General features: G+C 47.2%; 1 long non-coding RNA gene across 1 annotated transcript; it reads left to right on the plus strand.

Moving 5' to 3' along the window:
• Positions 1 to 430: 430 nt before the first annotated feature.
• On the plus strand, positions 431 to 9,514 carry LOC116067899. Its single transcript, XR_004109329.1, has 3 exons — positions 431 to 675; positions 5,447 to 5,731; positions 9,399 to 9,514. It is a non-coding gene; the product is annotated as an uncharacterized LOC116067899 (long non-coding RNA).
• The last annotated feature ends 3,254 nt before the right edge of the window (positions 9,515 to 12,768 follow it).

The raw sequence follows: 12,768 nt of genomic DNA on the forward strand, positions 1-12,768 counted from the left end.
CGGCTTACAGGTTCAGAGGATCAGTCCATTATGATTAAGGCAGGAACATGGCAGCATCCAGGCAGGCATACTGCAGGAGGAGCTGAGAGTTCTCCATCTTCATAGGAAAGCCATTAGGAGAAGACTGGCTTCCACATGGTTAGGAGGAGGGTCTCAAAGCCCACCCCCTACAGTGACACACTACTCCAACAAGGCCAAACCTCCTAATACTGCCACTACCTGGACCAAGCATATTCAAACCACCACAACAATCAAGAGGTTCAAATTGAGACTCTTGTAGTTCAAAGGGTCCTGATCTATGGAGACTGGCTTGAGGCTTGAGGGTGCTCCCTCAATGTTTTCAATGTTTCCAATTCTTTCTTACCTAGGTGCTCACATTCTCAGATGAACTGCATCATGGGTTAGTGTCATCAGCCATGGAACCAGCTGGACTGAAGTGTGGTTGGCTTGGCCGCAGTGGCATGCAGTGTTTCTGAGGGAGAGTAATCACTGTGCTGATCTGGGTTTTGGAATGGGGAATAGATAATGGAAGGTGAGCATTCTCAGCAAATGGTGGAACTCTGGCTAAAGATGCCCTCCAGGAAGAGAGACTGGAAGCTGTGTGGGAAGAACAGTACCCAGTATTGTCTGGCTGAGATGCTCATCAATTGAGTGATGGAAAGGAAACTTGAGCAGGTGAGTAATAGTAGGCTCAGGCTACTGAGTGTCTTCTATCTTGGATTTTATGGGCTGGTCAGTGAGTGTCACAGAGGTACTTATATTATTATTGTTCTAATGTTTCATGTGTGTTTGTATGTGTGTGCTTATGTTGTGAGTGGGCATACATGTGCCACAGTGAGTATGCGGAGGTCAGAGGATAATTTTGTGGAGTCAGTTATCTACTTCCATCTCTCTGGGTATTTTGAGGACCATATTCAGGAGGGCATGTTTGGTTTGCCCTCCGAACCGTCTCACCAGCACAGCTCTGTTCTCTTTGAAAGTTGAAATCACTCAGAGCTGCCTGGAAGGTGCTTAAGGTGAGGAGACAGAAGTGCAGGGCAGGTGTAATCATGGAGGTGTGGAATTGGATGGTGGTCTTGGATGCAGATGGGCATCACAGGAGTTTGTTGTTTGTTAGCTGAGCTTGCTTCTTGGACGAATCACTCCATTTTCTTTGAGGAAGTCCTTGCTCCCACCTCAGTCCTCACAGTTTGTTTGTGTGGGACTGATCCACACCTGGAAAGACCCTAGAATGTACTAACTGTAGACCCACCCTTTCAGCTGGGTGCTTGTTGCAATGCTGGCTATGTGTCCACTTGGACCACACAGCCAGGCTGGCTGTTTTGGTCAGATGAGTGATGGAAAAGTAATTCTGTGTTCTAGTGGCCCAGGGGCTGACAGGGAGTGAGGCTGGGACCTCTGGGGCTCCTACGAGTCACATTAGAATCTGCAGAAGGAAACTGTGATAGAGAAAAGGTGAGATCAAGGAGGCCATTATTGGAACTCTTGACTCAAGCCTCTCACTGGAAGGTTAAGGTGCCTGTGGCAAGGACTCTGAATTGAGGTTTCTGTAGTTTGGTGTTAAAGGTCCTGAGACTCATGAAGCCATTCAGGTTACAGCCACAGCCTGAAAAGCTGTGTACAAGTTTGTTCATGGGAAAGGGAGAAGCATGGCAGAAAGAAATATCTAGGCCTGAACATCCAAACGAATGATTATTTTGCTAGAAGTCATTGGACCTGTGGGAGAAGTCATTTCTACAGTAAGTGTGGACTCTATCTCATCTCATACTAGATGCTTCATGGTGGCTGTTTTCCCAGTGTTAGGAGAAAGGAACGAAGCCCAAGAGACTATGTTAGTCCTGCGGAGCTGTCTAGCAGTAAGCTCCGTTCTGGCTCAATTTCTGACTGAGCTATCTTCCCAAGAGGATGTTCTCCCAAGAGATCAAGCCTGGCTCTTAAATAACATTTTGTACTTGCTGGAATTCCACCAGACCAACATTAATCCCTTCTGAGGGTGAAGCGTCCATGATAGGTGTAAGTAAAGGATTGTCACCAAACGTGCCTGGCAGGGTGGTGGGCTGGGAAGTAGATTGGGGCTATGTGGGAGAAGGGTCAGGGCGAGGGGACAGATTGGTGGGAAGAGGCTAGAGAACAGGGTGAGGATGATCTTGGACTCTGGGGCATCACCCTGGTGGGCTGGTCACACCCAGGAGCTGACTCTCAGCAAGGATTTTTAATGTAGCTAATTAATTACTTTTAATTTTTGTTAATTAGGTTGAGCCAAGTGTCTCATTTATTCTTGGCAAGAACTTTACAATGGACTGAGCTATCTTCCCAGCCTGTTTTCCCATTAAATAGAAATATATTAATTTTGTTATTTGCGCGCGCGTGTGTATGGGCATGTATGTGAAGGTACCCATGGAGGCTGGAAGAAGGCTCCTCTTTTTAAAAGCTCCAAAACCTCCACAACACCACACAGAGACCAAGCTCCCAGCACAGGGGCCTTTAGGGACAGTCTGCATCACACAGGGATGGTTCCCATGCACTGGCACTAGCTCGCTTTGGCACAGCCCAGGAAGCAAGGAGGCAGAGGGAGGCAGACAGTCAGAAAGGGAGTGTAATTGAGCCAAGTACCTGTGAGCTTCATACTTAGAGGGAGTGGAAGGGATTCATGGCTGTGCCGTTCTGTCCAGGGGCCAGATTGCAAATCTTGGCTGAGTCCCCACATGTCGGGCTGAGGCTCTTTCCCAGGGGTTGGAAATTGGCTGATATGGTGCTTCTGTCCAGGCCAGGGCTGTGTTTGCCAGAGAAAGAGATGGCAGGGGTCGGGGCCTAGCTGGCAAGCTGGGCCAGAGTGGGAAGAAATGGGGTCCTTGGATTGTTGCCAGCAGCAGGCAAGACCCTCCTTTTACACTCCTTACAGCTCTCTCCACCAGGTCTGCCTTCCAGAGAACTGAGAAAGCCTCTTCAATACATAGATGCCATTTTGCTGTTCTCTGGGTTTGTGGGTCTCTTCCAGGTTGCTCAGTTTTTCCATTTGGCCTTTGTAAGAGTGGTAGTGAGGGTCATGTTATGATGGGATTGGCAGGGTTCAGGTCCCATGGGCTCCAGAAAAAAATGTTCTTTGTAGCTATGGTTACGCTTTGCTTGTGTTTTGAGACTGGTCTCTGTGTAGCTTGGAACTCAGGAGCATCCTGCCTCAGCCTTCAGAGTTGGAGTCACAGTGTGTACCACCATGCTCAGCTCCATTTTCTTTAAAAAAAAAAAAATCATTCATTAGTTTAAACACTTCATTAGTTGGCAACTTGATGACTGGTGGCTTGCAGTGTGTAGCACAGGCACTGCCCATCTTGCCTCCTGCTCCTGACTCTGGCCATTAACCTGAAGAACCAGGGTTGTCTGAGCTCATTTCTGGACACAGGAGTGTGGCCTGCCCTGCACAGGACAGGCTTGATGTGCCAGGCACAGGCTGAGCATCAGGAAATTATGGGTAAATCTTCCAGACAGAGACAGACCCTTCTCATCCATATCTTAACCTCATGGAGTCAGATTGGCATCCTGTGACTCACTCTCCTGTGCTCTTTAAGGGCCTAGTTGCCTGCAGGGTTTCTGCTCTGGTTTTAGGTCCTCCAGGCTCCATGTTATGAACTGAGCCCCTACTTTCTGTGTTAAGGTCTTTGGAGTTGGAGCTTTAGAGTCCAGAAAGGCATAAGGGTACATGACGAGATGGCATGAATGGCTTTATGGGGAGAGGAAGAGAGGCCAAAGCAGACATACTTGTTCTCTGTCTCTTTCTCCCTCTAATCTGTATCATGTCAATGTGTAGTAAGAAGGCCATTACCAGATTTAGACATCAAGCTGCCTTCTCCAGAGCTGAGCCAATAAGCTTCTATAGTTTATAACTTTCCCAGTCTCATGTGCTTTGTTAAAGCAACAAGAAAAAAGGATGGGGTGAGGCAGGGGAATAGAGGACTAAGACCAGAATCAATCCGGGCCATCGAATGCCAGCCCTTTTGGCTTCTATGCTAGATGTCCTACCTGTGGCTTATGGCCCATCCTCCACCCCTTTAAGTATGTATAGTACGGCTTATCAGCTTTAATAGCTGGGTGAAGAATCACAGAACGTAAAAATCCAAATGTCAGCAAGCAGGTGCTAAAGGCAGAATGGAGGCAATCTCCATATCCCACCCCTTGTATTCTGAGCCTGAGCCCTGGGCATCCCCAGATGGTCATTCCTCCCGTTCTTGGCTAGTTCCTTCTCTGGATGGCTGCTCTCAGGTGTGGAGGTAGGATCTGGCCTCCACTCTGCTTATGCCCGGTGGGACAGAAGCCTTTGTTGTTCCAACATGAACAGAGTTTTCCAGCACCCTGACACCTTTCTGGTACCTGCTGGTGTCCTTTCTCACCTCCTGGGCTGGCACGCTGTGGTTCTAGCAGGCTTCAGGAAGCACCTTGATTAAGTGGCTCCTGGCTGAAAGGCCATACCTGTGGCTCTCTGTGCTGTGAAGAGGGACCTAGACTCCTTGTGGCTCAACAACAAAAGCCTGCAGGAGCTGGGCCCAGAGAAGATCTAGTGGTATTCCCAATTCAAACAGCCTTTCCCACTTGCATAATCAAACGACTTCCAGACCTTTGTAAACACTCTCACTTCCAGGCCTTAACTCTGTGCAAGCTGTTCCCTTTGTCCCAATATACTTCCTCCCCTGGCACTTAAAAGTGGCTTCTGGGCAGCAGGTGCTCCTGAAGCCCTGGACATGGCCTGAGCTTGCTGGAATGGGCCTGAATTATTAACTGTGTCTTTCCTATGGCTGATAAGCTTGCAGGTTAGGGCCATGACTGATGGTGGTTGTGTCACACACCAGTCATGGACCCTCCCACCAGGGCTGCATCATCAATGTCTGGGGAGCAAATCAGAGGGCTAAGGGGTTTGCCCCTAGTCCTCACATAGGTGTGAATTAGAGAACTCTCTCTGCTCCCCTTCTGGAGGAGACAGAACTTCTGCCTGGTGGTCCTTGTGCACTTAGGTCCTTGAGAAAGAAAAGGGAAAGAGAAATGGCCAGGGGGAGGGAGGGCAGAAGGGAGCAGAAAAGAGCTGCTTCATGGCCTGGAAGAAATGCCCCTGCAAGTCTCTCTCATCTCTTGTCCGAGAGTCGCACAGAAGAACTCGGAGTCCCTGTCAAAGTTTCAGGCAAAAACAATAACTTGGTTCTGACCTTGCCTCTCTTCAAAAAGCAAGTTGCTGCTGAGCTGCAACATCAAAAAGAATAAATAATTGTTTTTCTTTTTTGTTGTTATGATATGGATCATCTGAGCGGTTAGTGGTAAGCAAGCAGCTTTGATTCCGCTCTGGCTCCCCAGCGCTCCAGTCCCTCTTTATGTCAGCAGGCTCCTGTTTCCACCCCAGGACAGCAGAATCCCTTGATTAAATTCATATTTGTTTTAATCTTTCCCTGTGTCTGATCTCCAGCTCAAAGATGGTCAGGGAAAAAAATCCAGCTGCCCCGCTGTGGCCACGGGAGGGCCTGTGTCAGGCCCCACACTGTTTCTTCTGCCCGGTGTGATAAGGTAGCCAGCCTGTGGTGTCTGGATGGACCCTTGGTGCCAGCCCCAGGCCTGCATTGCTGGCAGCTGGAGGGACACCTATGGAGTTGCTGGCTACAGGAAACCAAAGGAGACCAGGCGTGAAACTAGCCATGTTGGTATCAGCCTTGGACTGGACCCCCGTGCTCGACTTGTAATTCCAGAATTCTCTGTAAGTTTTCTTTCTTTTCTTTTTTTTTTTTTTTAATTTAAAAATGAATTTAGGGCTGAGCCAGTTTTACCTGACTAGCCATGTTAAAATCATATGTAACTCTATTTTTTCTTTATTTTACTTTTGTACAGTGTTAGGGACCAAACCCAGCCTCCCCGCCCCATCCCCCAACCCCCCTGAATGCTAGGCAAGCACTCTGACACTGAGCTCAGCTGTGAAGATATTTGAAGTTGAAAAAATTATGGAACTTGGGTGCACAGAAAAGAACCTGATTGGTTCTAGTCACTGTCATTTGTCAGCTTCCTATATACGCCCCTTGCTACTTCCTCTGGTCTCCAACACGTTTGGTGAGTGGCCTTAAATACACAGTGTGGCTTTGAACATAGGTGTGAGTAAGTATCTATTTATTTCTTTGAGACAGGATCTCATAAAGCCTACACTGACCTCAAATGTGCCACATACCCCAGTAGTGATCTTTACCTTCGGATCCTCCTGCCTCTACCTCCCAACTGCTGAGAGTGTAGACGTTCACCACCACACCTGCTTTTATACAGTGTTAAACTTTGGCTTCCTGTATGTCAGGTAAGCGCTCTGCCAATGGAGCTACATCACCCTGGATGTATGTTTTTGATTGTGGTAAGATGCACATCTGATTTACTTCTTAGCGAATGCATTTTTGTATATAGGAGGAGTCAGCTGGTCCTTTTTATTCAGGAATTCCAGACTCAGCCAACCACTGATATCATTAAAAAACAAAAGAAACAGAACAGTGAGGAGAGAGACAGCTCCATGGTGAAGAGCCAATGGCTGCTCTGCAAGAGGAGTGGGGTTCAATTCCCAGCACCCACATGGCTCTCACAACTAACTTCCTGTACTTTGGTTCAAGGGTATCTGGTGCCCTCTTCTGGATTCCTTGGGCACTGCATTCATGTGGTGCACATCTATACATGCAGGCAAAACACCCATACACTTTAAAAAATAAAAAATTTCTAAAAATGGCTTTTTTTTTGGTGGTGCCTCCTAAGCAGTTGGCTGTGTCAAGACGAAACTGAGTATCTATTTCCTAGCCATCAGCTGTCAGAAACTCACGGAAGTGGATGATGAACACACGTGGATGATGAACACAAGCTTTGTACTTTCCCTGAGCAGCAGCACATGGCCACAGAAGCAGCTGCTCATGCTTTAGGTGAAAAGCAGAAGGTTTATGTGGTCTGGATTGGCGGCGGGAACCACCAACAAGGTTTTCCCCACAAAGCAAGGTGTTTCAACCCACCACAGAGCACAGCTGCGGTTGAGTAAGGGACAATCTTGTTATAAGCCTAGAAGAACTGGAGAGAGGAAACCTGTTCACAGATACATCACGGATGCCAAATCCGAATGTTCTGAACTTGGTTGTTAAAACAAACAAACAAGCAAGCAAGCAAGCAAACAGGAGGAAGGGATATTCCTCTACGGATAGTTTGGCAGTTGGGGCCTTAAAGAGCTAGGAGAATCTGGGAGCTTTTCCATGTCTCTAAAGAGGATGCTGTCTGCCAATATGTTGTCAGAAAGCCCTTAAACAAAGAAGGTAAGAAGCCCAGGTCCAAAGCGCCAAGATTTAGCATCTCACTACTCCACATGTCCTGCAGCCCAAATGCTGGTGCATTGCTCTGCAGAGACAATGGGCTAACACTGTACAGGTTGAGCAGGTTATACTTAGGAAGATATATGTATGTACATATGTGCATGCAGTAACAATTAGTGAAAGAAAAAGAGTTCCTGAATTTGAAGGAGAGTGGAAAGTGGTATTTGGGAGGGTTTGGAGAAAGGAAAGGGAAGGGGGAAATGTTTTAATTATATTGTAATTCCCCAAGTTAAAAAAAAAAGATCACTAAAGGAGAAACTGAAGACTACGTTTAACCTTTATCCAAGAAATATAAAGGAAGCTGAAAAAAAAAAAAAACAAAAAACCAAAAACCAAAAAACAAAACGCCAGGAACAGATCACCAGGAGATGTTAGCTATCCGGGCTGAGGGCTTCTACTTTCAAGGTCAATCAAAACGAAGGTATTTAGAGTAACATAAATTATCAGATCCCCCCCCCAAAAAAATAAAATGAAAAAAAAATTTTAAAAGGTCTCAAGGAGAAGGGTTGCTTCTCCTCTTTCTGAGCACTTTGAGCTCTTTGGTAAGTCCCCGTAAGTGAAGTGACGTGGGCCTACTGCTCGGCTAGTTCTTGGTCAGCTTGACTCAAGCAGAGTCATCCAATATGAGGACAGCTGTGGAGAAGATACCGGTATCAGACTGGTCTGTGGGCGACCCTGTGGTACATGTTCTCCATCAAGGTTTGATATGGGAGAGCCTAGGCCTCTCTGGGTGGTCCCAAGCTGGGCAGGTGGTCCCAAGCTGTATAAGAAAGCAGGCTGAGGAAGTCATGTTTAGGTGAGCCACTGACCATCATTCCTCCATGGCCTCTGCTTTGCTTCCTGCTTCTAGATTCCTGCCTCGGGTTCCTGCCTTGACTTTCCTTCATGTGTTTGCCCACACTGTCTTATCACAACAGTAGAAAGTGAACTCAGACATGTGGGGGTACCCCGTTGTCAGTTCTCTTGGTTTCCCTCCAGTGCTGGTCATACATGGACACTGACCTCACCTCTCCTCTGTGTGTCGTTAGACCTATGACATTGTCACTTTAAACATTTTATCATTTTTTTGTGTATGGGTGTTTTGCTTGCCTGTAGGGTCGCACACCGCATGCATGCCTGGTGCCTTTGGAGGCCAGAAAGGGGTGTTGGATCCTCTGGAACTGGGATTGTCCCAGCTGCCATGTGGGTGCTGGGAATAAGACCCCAGTCCTCTGGAAGAGTAGCCAGCCTGTTTAATAGCTTCGCCATCTCTCTAAGTTCCCGAAGTGTTTGATGTTTGTGTTTGAACAGACCACAACCATTTACACAGTGTTTGTAGTGTAAGTATTCCAGAGGTTATTCAAAGATTCTGGGAGGATGTGAATGTGCTACAGGTGCACAGGACTGGGGCTGAGTATCTCCAGGGCACCCAGGAGCCCATCAGCTGTGTCTGTTTGGGGTAATAGTTGAAGAGCACAGGTTGAGGTCTCAACTGAGGTCAAAACTCCAGCTCTGCCACTTGCTAAACGTCAGTTAGCCTTGGTGCCCCTGTTTCTTCATCTTTGGGAGAAATTTCCCCTACTTTGTAAAGTTGGCTAAATGAGAAGCCCAAGTGAGTTGGTTATGATTTGAATCTGAAGTGATCGCATGGACCTGTGTTTTGAATGATGGTCTAGCACCATTCATCAGAAGTTGGTACATGTTTTAGAAGGTTGAGCCATAGTGAGTTAGGGTTTAGCTGGTAAAGGCAGGCCACTGGGGAGGACCTTTGAAAGATATAGCTGGGCCCCTGACTCTATCTGCTTGCTTCGTCCTGGTATGCTGGTGTGTGAACAGTCACTGCCACATGCACCTAGCACCATAGGAAGAGCCACCAGGCCTTCCAATATGATGGATTCCAACCATGAGCCAAACAAGGTCTTTCCTCCCTCAAGTTGTACAATGAGAATAGTAAGTAGACAGAGTTAGTTATGAACAACACTCAAAGGACAGACAAGCACAAAGTAAAGTCTCACAAGGGTCAGCTCTGCCTACGCCGACAATTCCTTTTGCTTTGTCTCTCAGCCCAGCGCTGTTGAGCACCACACATGCCACTTGCTGTGTGTGCAGCTGGTTCTTTGCTGAAAACTGTATCCCATGGGATGTGGTTGCTTACATTGAAGTTACTAATCCCCCAAACATGAATGACTTGTCCACAGTGCAGCCGCAAGCACTTCTTCTGCAGGTAAGTGGAAAGAATTCTCTCCTGGATTAAGGCTTGGCACACTTTTCTTCTTATCTCTCTTATTAATTAATTAATTAATTAATTTATGTGTATGAATGTTTTGTCTGTGCGTATGTATGTTTTAGTTAGGGTTTCTGTTGTGAAGAGACACCATGACCATGGCAACACATAAAAAGAAAATCATTTCATTGTGGCTGGGTTATGGTTTAGAGGTTCCATCCATTATCATCCTGATAGGAAGCATGGCAGCATGCAGGCAGCTGTGCTGCTGGAGAGATAGCCGAGAGTTCCACATCCAGGTCTGCAGGCAGCTGTGCTGCTGGAGAGATAGCCGAGAGTTCCACATCCAGGTCTGCAGGCAGCGGGAAAAGAACTGTGAGCCACTAGGCTTAGTTTGAGCTTCTGAGAACTTAAAGCCCATCCCCAGTGATGCACTTTCTCCAACAAAGTCACACCTCCTAATGTTGTCACTCCCTTCAGATCAATGTGGACCATTTTATTCAAACCATTGCATGCATCATATGTATGCTTGGTACCTGTGAAGTCCAATGAGGACTTCAGATTGCCTGGGACTGGAGTTACAGTCAACTGTTGTGAGCTGCCATTTGGGTGCTGGGAATTGAACATGGGCCCTCTCCAAGAATAGCAAGTGCTCTTAACTGCTGAGCTAACTTTCCAGTCCTCGTATACTTTCTGTAAAGGGCAAGATGGTAAATATTGTTGGTTTCATGGCCATACAACTGTGACAACTCCTTAGCTTTGTGGTTGTTTAATACGGGCAACCATAGATCATGTGTGAACAAACATGCATAGCTTGTTCCAATGAAACTTTATTTACAAATGAAAAGATTGTACCCATATTTTTGGGCCCATGTACTAACTCACAGGGTACCGTGTGTCACTGACTCCTTCTCCATCAAAGAATGCTCACATAGTCTGCTTGTGGTTCTTGAGTGCCTTTCTCCCTACATCATTGACGGAGGGCAGAGAGCCACAGATGACTCCATCTGCCCTTTTTACTCTCTAAATATGACTTTTTTTCATCATGAGGCTGGCTGGTTGAGGCATTTCCAGGTCATCTGGACAGTTGTCACTACACTGGTTTGTGCCAGGCTCTGTGTTGACGCTGTTGTCCCCTCTGGGTTCCCAACAATGTGGGGGAATAGAGAAAAGTGAAGCTTACTTTTCCCCACATGGCGAAATGGTGTTCCCAAGGCAACAGGGGTGGACATGGAGCACATCTGCATAACACCAAGTTACACCTGCTTCTTGCCCTTCAAGTCACATCTGCTTCTTGCCCTTCTACAGGGTGCTAGAGGAGAGCAGAGCTTCTTAGAGAAGGCCCAAGAGGTTGGCGTGGGTGTGAGAGACTGTAGGCAAAGGGAAGGACGAGCTGAAGGCCAGTGTAGCTGGAAGAGGCCTGGAAGGAGTGAGGCGCCTGTGGCCTGACAGCCAGCTCCAGCAGCTCCAATACTGTTGCTCCTGGAAGAAGAACTGAGACTGAGTTTGGAGGCCCTATCTGATGTCAGCAGGAATGAGGACTGTGGCTGGAGCCCACAAGACCCTTCTAAATTTAATGCTATGCCTGGTGTTTAATGGGGTTGGGGTGCGAGCAAATAAATTGGTTGGAAACGAACAGATTAAGAGCCAACATTCCCATCCATTAAAAAACTATTGATGCACCATGCCAATCTGTAAGTGTGTGATGAATGTTTAACAGAAGACTGTGCCCCAGAAATAGAATGTAAGGACTGGAGCTGCAGCTTGGTGTTGGAGCACTCACTGAGCATGTGCAAGGACTGGATTCCACCCTCAGCATTGGAAAGAGCTACCACCAGTATCCCCAGGAGTTCTCCCCATGCTCTCTCTAAAGACTGACCCCACCGGTCATCTAACAGCACAAACTGGTTTTATCTGGTTGTGAACTTGAACTTCATGGAACTGGAATCATCAGCAAGCACTCTCTCCTGTTTGTTTGTTTGTTTTTTCAACGTTGTATGAGATGTCACTACCTTCTTGGTGGCTTGTAGCTTTACTTTGCTTATTCTCACTGCTAAGGAAGTGTGCTTTTCTATGTGTATCTGTCTGTCTGTCTGTCTGTCTGTCTCTACACCCCCCCACACACACACACTCTACCAGTCTAGTCTTTTTGGACATTCTCACATATGTTTCCTGGTGGTCACACTAGTAACTTCTGTTGGGCATGTTCCTAGGGATGTCGAGTAGACTAGTTGGGATCCTAAGGAACATGGTATGCGGGCTTTCCATCAGCTGTGAAGATGACAAGTGTTTTGCTTGTGTTCAAGCTTCACCAGGCTGAGAAGTCAATAGATATCCTTCTGCCAGTCTGGTGCCGTTCTGACTGGATGGTCCCCCTACTCTGCTGTCTGTAGAGGTGGCTCGCAGTCATAAGGATGCAATGTTTATGGAGTACTTCCCGGACACACAGTACAAGTACTCCCAAAGCTTAGTTGACTCCAGTGGTGGTGGTGTATCTTACACTAATAGCCCCTTGATGTAGGTGACCTTAATGTCACCCCATTATACAGGCATGAGAACTAAGAGAGACCCAGAAAGGAACGTTACTTACTCAAGGAAACAATCGGAGGGTGCTGTTCCAGTAAGAAACCTCTCTGCCTTTTTGGCCTTAATTTTGATTTTACTTTTTTGGCATTTTTGAGGATGTAGCCGTGGTACTCTGCTTTAGAGCCAAATCTTCAGTCCTCACCAGTAACCCTTTCTTTCCTCTCCGCAGGCCCTCACAGAAAGATACATCCTTACCGTGGGCTGCTGCCCTTGGCTACTGCGTGGTGCCGGGTTAGCTCTGGTGCTTCCTCAGGCCTCCCCTGAGCTACCGCCTGGAAGGCTGCAGTTACTAATCCAGAGGAAAAGGGAAAGCTGGAAAGATGGATCCGTGGTTAAGAATACTGGCTGCTCTTGCAGAAGACTGGGGTTCAATTTTCAGCACCCATATCGTTCACAACTATCATTCCAGTCTCAGAGGATTTAATGCCCTCTCTTGCCTTATGAGGGCACTGCTCTCTGTCTCTGTCTCTCTGTCTCTGTCTCTCTGTCTCTCTCTCACACACACACACTTAAAAATGAATAAAATAAAAAAAGAGTCTAGGGCTGGGTGGGAGAGCTGCTGGGACCCTGGTGCTCTTGTTGCCATGGTGACTGGCTCGAAAGATAGTCCTAGGCAAGAAGGAT

The sequence above is a fragment of the Mastomys coucha genome, unplaced genomic scaffold (assembly GCF_008632895.1).
Source record: "Mastomys coucha isolate ucsf_1 unplaced genomic scaffold, UCSF_Mcou_1 pScaffold22, whole genome shotgun sequence".
Taxonomy (NCBI): Eukaryota; Metazoa; Chordata; class Mammalia; order Rodentia; family Muridae; genus Mastomys; species Mastomys coucha.